At 47.4% G+C, this 11,566-nt stretch overlaps 1 protein-coding gene across 2 annotated transcripts in view; it reads right to left on the minus strand.

Moving 5' to 3' along the window:
• Positions 1-1,698, minus strand: part of Smox (spermine oxidase) — a 42,137-nt gene extending 40,439 nt beyond the window's left edge. Inside the window, exon 1 of one of the 2 annotated variants that reach the window (XM_048348855.1) lies at positions 1,537-1,698. The gene's annotated coding sequence lies outside the window, so the exon portion shown is untranslated. The remainder of the gene's footprint in view (positions 1-1,536) is intronic. The other variant, XM_048348854.1, reaches the window with a different exon arrangement.
• Positions 1,699-11,566: the final 9,868 nt, after the last annotated feature.

Below are 11,566 nucleotides of genomic sequence, written 5' to 3' on the forward strand. Positions count from 1 at the left end.
CTCCTGAATAGCTAGGAATACAGGCATAAGCCACCAGTACCCACCTAGGGCAGACCGAATTTTGAAAGAAATCAAGGTAGGCAGACCTTGGGGTACAGACCACTGGATATCCCAACTGGGTGTTTCAGGGAAGCTGTGGAGCAGAAGCTAGGTCAAGTGGGATGTAGCTCAAACCACAAGCTTGAAAGAAGCAGAAAGAGACAAGTTGAGTATAAACAGCACACCAATATCCACTGTGAAAAGTGGGTCCCTAGTTGCCACAACCCAGTGATCAAGGCAAAAGTGGAATGGGAGGGGGAAGTAAAGCCTGTTTTTATACTGTGGGGCATGATCCAAAGAAAAAGAAGAAGAGGGAGGAGAGAGATGAGAGAGAGAGAGACAGAGAAAGAGACAGAGAGACAGTATGACAGTGAGAGAGACAGAGAGACAGAGACAGAATGTAAGGTAACCACAGGATGGAGGATCTTGGAGCCTAAGGAGAGGCGATGGCAGGAACTGGGATACTTCCCACCTCCTCCAGCCGCCCCCCACCCACCCACCGCCCCACAACAAGAGAGAAGGGGTAGAAGCAGCGGAGTGCAAATGTAGACCCACTTTCAGATATACGCCCTCCTATCCCTCCGTTTGTGTCACTGACCCCCAGCACCTGCTGCTTGCTCCACCGACAGCCAAGTTGCCCTCACCACAAGTGCTGTGCCACCACCAGCAGGTTCTTCCAACAACCTGTGGGTATATCTCACTTGTTCATCTTGTTCTGCCTTTCCCCCTCCGGATGCCAGCTCCCCTGGAGGGGGGCGGCGAGGGGTCCCTTAGCTACTCTACAGCAGCCCCACCCCCACAAAGAAAGTGGCTTTCCTCGACCCCTCCTTCTCTAGAGTGAGCACTCTAACACACCACACACACACACACACACACACCTTGCCAGCCAGGCTCCTGCCAAGAGAGGTGAGGGGGGACCGGTCCTTGAGCCCCTGGTTGGCCCTTCCAAGAATGCTGCTCCCATTCTCACCTAAAGCACCCGACTCCTGGGGTCTGAGGAGACGACCGTCCGCCTCTCCTCCAGCCCTGGCTGTCAGGAAGCCCTGGGATCCTTCTCTGTCCTCGCCAGCGACCACCCTCTGGGCCGCCCCAGTGGCCGGGCGTCGGCGCCCGGCTTTGTCTGTGCCCTCGGAGCGCGTCTGCGGAGTGGTCCAGGGGCTCCCTCCCCGGCCACCCGGGGGTCCTGACTCCCCCCGCCCCCACCACGCCTGGCCCCAGCTCGTGTAGCCCCCAGCCCTAGAGTCGCCCCTCCACTTTCTTCCTATCCGAGCCAGGGGGTGCGGTGCCCGCCGCTCCCCGCCAGCCCCCCGGAACGCAGCGCACCCCCAACCTTCCCCGCCTGAGCGCCCCGCTGGCAGCCGGAGACCGAAGCCAACAGAGCCCCGGGGGAAAGGGGCGCGCTGCGGGGCCCCTCGCCCTCCTGCGGTGGCCGCAGCCCCTGCCTGAGCGCGGGCGAGGCTGGGGACCCCGGGCGCGGAGCCGGCGCGCGCGCCCTACCTTTCCCTGCTGAGCCGGGGAAGTGATCTTGGGCTCGCGGCCTCGGCCTCCTCCGCCAGCCGCCTGGCTTCCTCCTCCAGCCGCCGCCGGGACCGTAGGGGCCCGAGCCAGCCGCCGCGGCCTGTGTGGGGCCCCCGCTCCGCCTCGCGTCCCCGGCCCACCCCGCCCGGTCGGCTCCGGCCCGGCCCTCGACTCCGCCTCCGAGCAGGGACTCGCCGCGCTCCTCCCCGGCCCGCCCCCGAGAGGCGGGGACGCCCGAGGCCACTGAGCACCGGAGACCGGGACCGCGGCCGAGCCCGCGGCCTCCGAACCCACCCCGCCGCCGGCCTCACGCCGCCCGCCGCCCGCTCGCCCCCTGGGGCTCCCATCTCCTTCCTCCCGCCGGGCGCCGATTTAGTCATCTCCAAAGCAAAAGTAGCTGACCAGCGCTGCCCGCTCCCATGCGGGGCGTTAATGCACATCGCGGGCTGTAAGGCGACCAGCAGAGCCTGAAGGCCGGCCTCAGTTTACCCAAAAAGTTGAGAACGCTCTTTCTCTCCTTTGCCCTCCGCCAGATCTCAATTGGAAAGTCAAAGGGCCTCAGTCGCTAGGCCATCTCCAATCTCAACCAGTCACCCTGCCGCACCCCACTCCACCCCCGCCCACCGTCTCGGATCCCTCAGCTCATCAATCACAAATCCAGACCATCAGGAAGCGGGGCAGGTGGCACTCCCGTCTCCGCCTGCCCCGCACAGGCCAGTATGAACACAAGTGACTTTTTAAAGAAGGTGTTTTAAAGAAGGTGCCTGATGCTACAACCCTGATTTAATCAAAGCTAAAGTGAATGTTGCAAGACACACCTTTTTTCCCTAAAAAAAAAAAAAAAAAGTCATGAGTAAGGGGTGGGAATGTGGCTTAGTGGTAGAGTGCTTGCCTAGCATGCACAAAGCCCTGGGTTCCATTCCTCAGCACCACATACACAGAAAGAGCCAGAAGTGGCGCTGTGGCTCAAGTGGTAGAGTGCTAGCCTTGAGCAAAAAGAAGCTCAGGGACAGAGCTCAGGCCCTGAGTCCAAGCCGCATGACTGGCAAAAAAAAAAAAAAAAAAGAAAAGTCACGATTACTTAGATATTGTTTATTCCTGTTCTATTTGATATTCCACAGCACTGCTTGTGGTCTGTTTTTCACATATCCTGATTTATACAGTTATCTCTGACTAACTCGATTTAATCCTATTTGAACCCTGGGGTACTCCTGCAGCTGATACAGAAATATCAGGAGGTACTAACCCTGGGTGGGAACAAAGCCCCTCCCCTAAACTGTCTCTAAGTCTCTGTAGGTATTCTCAACATACTGGAGGCATAGGTCAACATGGCTGATGTGGTAACGCACTCCTATAGACCCAGCACTCAGAAGAGTGAAGCAGGAGGACTGGCACTTGGAGAGCAGCCTATTTAGCAAAACTCTATTTCAAACCCCAAGAAGGAGTAATCTAGTTCACTAGTAGAATGCTTCTGTAGCATTCTCCAAGGCTTTCCTCCAATTCCCAGCACTAAAATAAATAAATACAAATTGCAAAAAGTCACAAGGGTAGAGGGTGGTCCTACAGAAATGGGGTTTGATGCTCTGTGCAAGAAGGAATTGCTTAGGAACTGACTTTGCCCTCAAGACAAGTGATTTCAGATGAGGTTTCTTCTCAGGAGGACAAGCAGTTCCCTCCACCTGGGAGCCCCTTCTCCCCACCCATCACCCCAAAGCCCTTGGGGTTATAGTTTCCCTGTCACAAAGAGAACAGAATATTGATGAATGGCTTTAAGGGCTGGATCTGGTAGTTGAACTTGGCCCTCCACAGAACCTCAGGGAAGCTACCTAATCTCTCTCTCTCTCTCTCTCTCTCTCTCTCTCTCTCTCTCTCTCTCTCTCTCTCTCTCTCTCTCTCTCTCTCTCTCTTTGCTTCATTTTGTACATCTGTAAAATGGGTTTAATAAATAGCACCTGTGCCAAAGAGCTGGCGCATTAAATAAAAATACTAATAACATGAACTTACTAGATTACAAGTGATAGGAAACTACTCAAATTGACTTTGAAAGCAAACAGGAAATTTATAGGCTCATACAACAAGACATTCCAGTGTTGTGACTGATTGAGGAATTTACACACAAGAAATATCAAGACTAAGTCTTCCTTCTTCCTATCTCTCAACTCAATGCAAATTGCCTGCTCTAGGCTTTCTCCTCACAGCCCAACTCTTCATTTCTTTGCGGGGGGGGGGGGTGCCGGGGGGCCAAGATTACATCTAGTTGTCCTTGGTTCATCCCCAAAGTTTGAATCTGAATCTATGTCTTCAGATAATTGGCAATTTCCACCCTCTGGGAAACGAAGTTGCTGTACTATAAGGAAGTCTAGCCTGGCCCATCCCATACCAATCCAGCCAACTACTGCTGGAGTCAATACCTTCTAAACTACGCAGATGGAGATTTTAGAACAGTGTTCACCATTAGAAAGTTAATGGACCCAGAACAGTTTGCCAAACATGAAGCAAGTTCCCCCTTCAACCCTCCCACCTCAAATCCTGGCCATTGTTAAAGAACCTCAATAGGTTCCAAGGCTATTTCTATGTTTGGGAAACTTTAGTTTTTCTTTTATATTTATGTATTTGCTTATTCATGCTTTTTTAACAGGTAGGATATCTTGTTTTTGCCCAGAGTCAGCATCAAATTGAGAGTCTCCTACCTATATAGTCTTCACACGGTTGAGATTACAGGCAGGAGAAGCCATACTCAGCTATTTGGGGAAGTTTGAATGTCATCAATCTTTCTCCCAACCCCCATTCCAAAGGCAGGAACTCCTTTTCCCAGTCTCCTTTGAAGCAGAAGTACTTGCACCATCCAAGCCTTATTAATGTGATTTACATTGTTGAAAACGTGCATGTGTAAATGAATCATATGAGGAACCAGGCTCTCACCCAGAATCCATTCAGGAAGAAGATATCAATGCTGGAACTTTGTACTGGGTGCCTAGCAAGTACTCCAACACCTAGGAGTTCAGACTCCAACTCTGTGTTGGAGTATGAAATGAAAATGCATGTTTCAATTGTTCATTGCTACATAACAAACCACTCCCCACACTTGGTGACTTAAATGACTTTTGCTTTCTCCTTGGGTTGACAGGACTCGGCTGGACCGTTCTTCTGTTACATATGAGACTGAGGAGTTGTATAGTTTCCAAAATTTTTGTTGTTTCTGAAACCACAGATTCGATGACTTCAACTTACTATCCTACTATCTCACTTACTAACTTACTAACTTACTATCTCACAGGTTCCATGGCTAAGTCCAAAGTCAGGGTGTCAGCCATGTTGGTGCTTTCTAGGAGAGAGAACTTGTGCCGTGCTTCTCTCTTGGCTTCTGACCCTTGGCTTACAGATACCACCACTGTGGTCTCTGTTGTCATCTTCACCTGCATTCATTCTGTGTGGGTCTATAACTCTCAAGTATTCTCTTCTTATAAGGAAAACAGCCGCCATGAGTAATGGCTAAAATAAAATAATGCTAGTTTTACCTCTGTAAAGAATCTCTCTCCAAATAAGACCAGACCAGAAATGCTGGGGATTAGGATTCTAACATCTTTTGGGGGGTAAACATAATTCAAACCAAAACAAACGCCCACACAGGAATGGAAGGAATCCTTGGCAGCCATTTTGCAGATAGCCTACCATAAGGCAGAATCCCCTAGAAAAACCTCTTTCCTTTTTTTTTTCTTAATTAAAAAAAATTTAATCTTTGGGTTTTTTTTTTTTTTTTTTTTTTTTTTCAAATTTTTATTTTCAAACTGACGTACAGAGAGGTTACAGTATCATACGTTGGGCGTTGGATACATTTCTTGTACTGTTTGTTGCCTTGTCCCTCATGCCCCCCTAATCTTTGGGTTTTAAAAAAATTTTTTAAAGTAGTTGTTCAAAAGGGTTTCAATTCAACATGTTGGTTTATGAGTACAATGCATCTTGATCAATGTCACTCCTTCCATTGTTCTTGCTCATCTCTCCCAACCCCACCAAGCCCCTCAAATTAAATTAAATATTATGACTGTATTCACCCATCCATTTTTCTCACTATTAGTCTGTACCCCACTTTTGACATCCCCTACCCCAAGCAAAACATGTTTCAGCTTCCTGGCACTTATTTTGTTAAACTGTAGGTTACGTGTTCAAAGGAAAATTGTACCATTGAAATACTCCCTCGAATATATCAAACTTTAGTCCATTTGTTTGTGTATATATGACCCTGTATAAGTTTTCATATGTTTATAATTTAAACCTAACTTCCACATGTGAGAGAAAAACGTATCCTTTGTCTTTCTGGAGATGACTTATTTCACTTCACATAATCTCTTCCAGGTCCTCCCATTTCCCTGGAAATGACATAATATTATTCTTCCTGATTGATGAATAAAATTTGACTATAAATTATATATAAAGTTCTATTATTATACAAGTTTACATAATTCTATTACACATAGTATATACACAAGTATTTTTAATTCTATTATATCATATAAACATATATATATATAATCACATTTTCTTGATCCATTCATATGTTGTAGGACATTCAGGCGTTTTCTGTAATTTGGCTGTGGTGAATAATGTAGCAAAGGACACAGTATGCAAGTGTCCTTACTGTATCTTGTCTTCCTTATCTTTGAAAACAGATTTCTAGGAAAAACAGATTCAAAATGAACTTTAAACCCTCCTTGTTTTTATCTCCATAGAATAGATTCTCCCTCCCAAAAGATGATCAAGATGATCTTGCGTTCCACCTTCATGCTCAGTGTGGATCAGTCCTAAAGGCCAGATGCTTAAAGACTCAAAGTAGCCCCCAAGAATTCCAAGAACTCCTTAAGGCCATCTATGCTTCTTCACTCAGACTTTCTGCTTATGAGTTTTCTTTGTTCACTAGTTTTTCTTTGTTTGATCATCTTTGGGATGATGGGGACTCTTCCACAGGTAACAGACAAGCATCTTGAAAATAGAGCACATTTTTGCCTTAGGTTCCTCCATTTAAATCCCCAGGAACACATTTATCTGTCCTCCCACAGGCCTGCTCACTTCCCCACTCCCACCACCAGCCCGGACCTCATCCACGTCCAGCCCAACTTGAATAGTAGACACTGAACAGGATTTGAGAAAACCATGAAACCACCTAAGGAGGGTACCTTCGATCACATGAATTAAGAAGAGACTCAATCAGAAGAGATGGGGCCCAAAGGGATTGTGGGAAAAGCACTTATTCTGCAAGGCCCTTGCCTTGTTTGGACCCAAATCCTTCATGGAGATAGAAACATGGAAAGTGATGCCTTCTAAAATTACCTTACCCACACACAGCCCCTCTCACTTCTATACACCACCTTCCCTCAGGAGGTCTTCCCTGGACCCTGGGTTATTCCTGGCATGCTGGGCCATTGACAAACAACAGTAGCACAGGAAGCAGCCTGGGCCCAGCAGACTGTTACAGACAGTCCCAGCACATAGACAGCTCTGGTGGAGCCGACTGACCCTGTGGTTAGATATCTGTGCCTGTGTGTCAGCATCCTGGCCCCAGCTCTCTCTGGTGGTCCATGGCAGACATATTAATCACAACCTACCGTGCCAGTGACAAGTAAACAGGATGAACTCATGCCTGTCTCCCTAAGCAGATGCCACAACACCATCTAAACAGGAAAGGAAGCCCTCGGCCCACACAAGGGCTGCCTTCAGTGTCCTATGATGTAAGAGAGAGGGGATCAGGAGAGAAAAGTGAGGGGGCTAGAATAAACAAAGAACAAAGACCATGGGACAGAAAGGCAGCAAAGGAGAAGACAGAGAGAAGAAAGCCAGACACAGCAATGAGGAGAGGGTAGTCATGGCCTTAGGAGGCTATATTTCTAAATGCTCTTCAAAGGTGCCCCCAGTTACCCCTACTTGCCAAGTTTCTGTCCTCCCTACATTTGACCTCTATCCCAAACCCTCTAGATTCTCCCTTCCCCTTAACTCATGGAGATGCCCCCCCCCATCTTCTGCCACCCTCCACCAAGCCCTACTCAGGATACAGCTTGTCCTAAATATCTCCAAGATAAAACCACTCCCAGAATGCCCTTCCTGTTGCACAGAAGGAAAAAAAAAGTTCCAAAGTCTGTCTCCAGCCAGGCTTTTCCCCAGAGAGCTGAGTTCATCTTTGCCCCTTTTGTGTTGCTACCGAATCTGCTACCATGGCAGGTTCTACAATTTCCCCATTTTCATTGGAGACACTGAACACTCTGTAGGTTCACCCAAAGCTTCCAGCAAATAAGGAACAAATTCAGTCTTCTGACTCTTAGCTTGCCAACTCCCATCCCCTCTCCTGCCTGGCCCACATATGGCTGATCTTTCTTGATTTGCCTCCAATGGTCTTGGTGATCAGCTTGCCTTGATAGAAGCACCCCAGGCTGGTGACTCAGGTAGGAGGAGGCTGAGGTTGTCAACATCCTGGGAGGAACTCTTAGCCATGAACAAACCATCAACTGAGTCACTGGGAGATTCTGGAGGTTGGGAGAGGCTGACTCATCCTTGTCTTTATTTCAGCTGAGAAGGCAAAGGCCCCACACATAGAATGGCCAGCCAGATCATCAAGATTTCCTAACCCAACTGAAGGCTGGAATTGAACCATGTGGAAAGATGGAACAAACCTCAGGAAGGTCCTTGTGACAATCTTCAAAGAAGTAGCCTGGGAAAGAAAGAGTCCAAGAACCTTTGGAAGTACTGAGGGTAAAAGCAAAGATCAAGTCAAGCAAAACTCAATATTCAATTCAGACTTAAAAAAAAACAAAAAACAAAACCCAACATATAGATACATTCAAAAAAATGTTTGCCTTGAAAAACACTCTTCAACTAGAAAGACTCTGTTTCCTTGGGAGGTCGCCATAGGAGGGTTACAGTTTGAAGGTAGCCTGGGGAAAAAGTTAACAAGACCTTCTGTCAAAAAAATAAACCAGGGCTGGGGATATAGCCTAGTGGCAAGAGTGCCTGCCTCGGATACACGAGGCCCTAGGTTCGATTCCCCAGCACCACATATACAGAAAACGGCCAGAAGCGGCGCTGTGGCTCAAGTGGCAGAGTGCTAGCCTTGAGCGGGAAGAAGCCAGGGACAGTGCTCAGGCCCTGAGTCCAAGGCCCAGGACTGGCCAAAAAAAAAAAAAAAAAAAAAAAAAAAAATAAACCAGGCAGGGAGGTTAAAGCCTCTAATCCTAGCTATTTAATAATGGAGATAGGAGAATTGATGTCTGAGGTCAGCCCAGGGGAAAAGCAAGAGATCCTATCTGAAAAACAGAGAGAGAGAGAGAGAGAGAGAGAGAGAGAGAGAGAGAGAGCTCATAGCTCAAGTGGTAAACACTAGCTAGCACTAAATTCAAACCCTAATACTATCAAAAAAAGAAAGAGAATAAGTACTAAAAAAAGAGAGAGAGAGAGAGAGCCTTTACATGGCACTCCATTCTTGGCAATTGCCAAGATTTGCTTGTATCTATCTAGTTAAGAGAGCAGACATCTCAGAAACATAGCCTACTAGAAAGTTCATTCTGGAAGAACAGCAGCCATGATTAGCTACACTTGTACATGAGACCATACACGTGCCCTTGACTCCTTCCCTCTGCCTCTCTCACTTTCAGAATCACCCCCGGAGTACTTGTGAGACACTCTGATAACCAGGCCTCACCTCCAGAGTTTCTGATTCTGTGAGTCAGGGTGAGGCCCTGCAGTTTGTATTTCTGAGTTCCTAGGTGCTGCTGGATGTCAAAGGTCACTCTGAGACCCACAGGTAGAGGTAGACCCAACACCTGTGCTCTCTGGGTGTGTCCTAAAGGATTCACAGAGGGAGGGGGGCACTGATAGAGGAAACTACTTTATATTTGAGTGGCGATGCTACCCCTACTAACTTCCTACTTACTTCCTACCTACTGACTTCCCCTAGGGGTTGTCTATCCTCTTCCTGGGACTCACTTGTCCTTGCAAGTGTTTTTAAACCCAGAATACCTACTTTATGGGTCCAGCCCAGCTGCGGACCTTATTGAGGAAATCAAAGCCGTTATCTTCCCACTACCAGATCTTCAACCTTACCTATCTTTAGCCCTCTGTCCACAGCACACGTGTCCTCCTCCTTTATGTCTTCTTCTCTCCTGTTTCTTATTGCTCCATTCCCATAGCAAAATCATCTTATGGTTTTGAGACAGCAGCCTCAAACTTATGATCCTCCTGCCTCAGTTTCCCAAGTGCTGAGATTACAGGCCTATATCACCAGGCTCAGCTAGCAAAAAATATTTCCAGTCTCTCTCATCTGAAAATAACCAAGGGCCAGCCACCAGTGGCTCACAACTGTAATCCTAGCTACTCAGGGGGCTGAGATCTGAGGATCACTGTTTGAAGCCAGCCTACGAAGAAAAGTCTTTGAGGCTCCTATCTTGAAGTAGCCACCAAAATATCAAAAGTGGAGCTGTGGCTCAAGTGGTATCACTCTAGCCCTGAGCAAAAAAGCTCAGGGACAGTACCTGTGCCCTGGGTTCAAGCCTCAGGACTGAAACAAAAACGAAAAAAGGGTGAGGGGCAGGGGCACTGGAGACTGGAGGTATAGTTCAGTGGCAGAGCACTTGTCTAGCATGCACAAAGTCCTTCATCCCCAGCATTACAAAAAGTAAATAAATAAAAATAATCAAGCCCACCCTTGACCTCCTTATCTGCCTCCAGCTGCCATGTTATACCTCAGCTCATATTGACTTCAGAACATCGTCAGGGTGGGGGGAGTTCCAGACACCAACTCCTTTCTCACTCACTTCAGTCTGGCTTCCTTTACAGCAAGCCCTCTGCTGAAACTAACCACTCTCTCATGGCCAGATCCAGTGGTCTTCAGCTCACTCAGTCCCTCAGAAGAGTTCTCTATGCTGATCCCTGACCACTGCCTCCACTGGGCAGGCTTCCTGCGCTCTGTGTGTGACCCTGCACTCTCCTACCTCCCTAGACACTCCTCCTCTGGAAAAGGCCTAAGTGGACACTGGCCACCTCCCCTTCCCAACACTCTCTCTGCTGTTCTTGTGACGCCAATATAGCGTCTGCTAAGTCTACATCCATAGCCTGGGGCCCTGGATTAATCCAGTTGTCTCCTGAGTGTCTCACACTTAGCAAGCCCAAGATCAAACTCTTAATTTCCTAGCCTAATGTGTGTATTGAGGAGGGGGTTAATATACATACATACATACATACATACATACATACATACATACATATTACCATTTAACTATTTTAAGTGTACAATTAAGTGGCCTTAATTATATTCACAATTTGTGCAATGCACTTTCAAAACTTTTCATCCTCCCAGACTAAAACTCTATACCCATTAAACCCTAATGCCCCACTCACCAAACCCCTAGCCCGTGGTAATCATGTTCCTGATTTCTGTCTCTATGAACCTAACTAGGTGAGCACCTCCTATAAATAGAATCAAGTGGTGATTTTTGTGTGTGTGTGTGTTTCCAAGTAAGCCTGACTTTTACTTCCTTCTAGGGAGTTTCCCCCTATTGTCTAAGACTATCTCCTAAGCAAATAGAGTTGGGATAGGCAGGTAGCTCCAAAGTTTCTGAGCTGCTGTTCTTCAACTTTTTTTTTGAGGCATTTGTGTTTTGTTCTTTAAAGTCTTCTGATACAGAAAATTTAAATAAAGTCATCAAAAAAGACATAACCCCATGCTCCAATTCTCAGGTTGGATCATTGCTAACCTTTTACATCATTTGTTTTATCCTTGTGAGTATATCTATGTGTGTATCTTGAACTCAGGGCTTGAACTCAGGGCCTGTGTACTGTCCCTTAGCTTTGTCACTCAAGGCCAGTGCTCTATCACTTGAGCCACAGCTCTACTTGTACCTTTTGGTGTTTAAGTAGAGATAAGAGTCTCACAGACTTTTCTGCCGGGGTTGGCTTCAAACCTCAATCCTCAGATCTCAGTCTCCTGAGTAGCTAGGGTTACAAGGGTAAGCCACCAGCACCCAGCTTT

The sequence above is a fragment of the Perognathus longimembris genome, chromosome 6 (assembly GCF_023159225.1).
Source record: "Perognathus longimembris pacificus isolate PPM17 chromosome 6, ASM2315922v1, whole genome shotgun sequence".
NCBI classification, from domain to species: domain Eukaryota; kingdom Metazoa; phylum Chordata; class Mammalia; order Rodentia; family Heteromyidae; genus Perognathus; species Perognathus longimembris.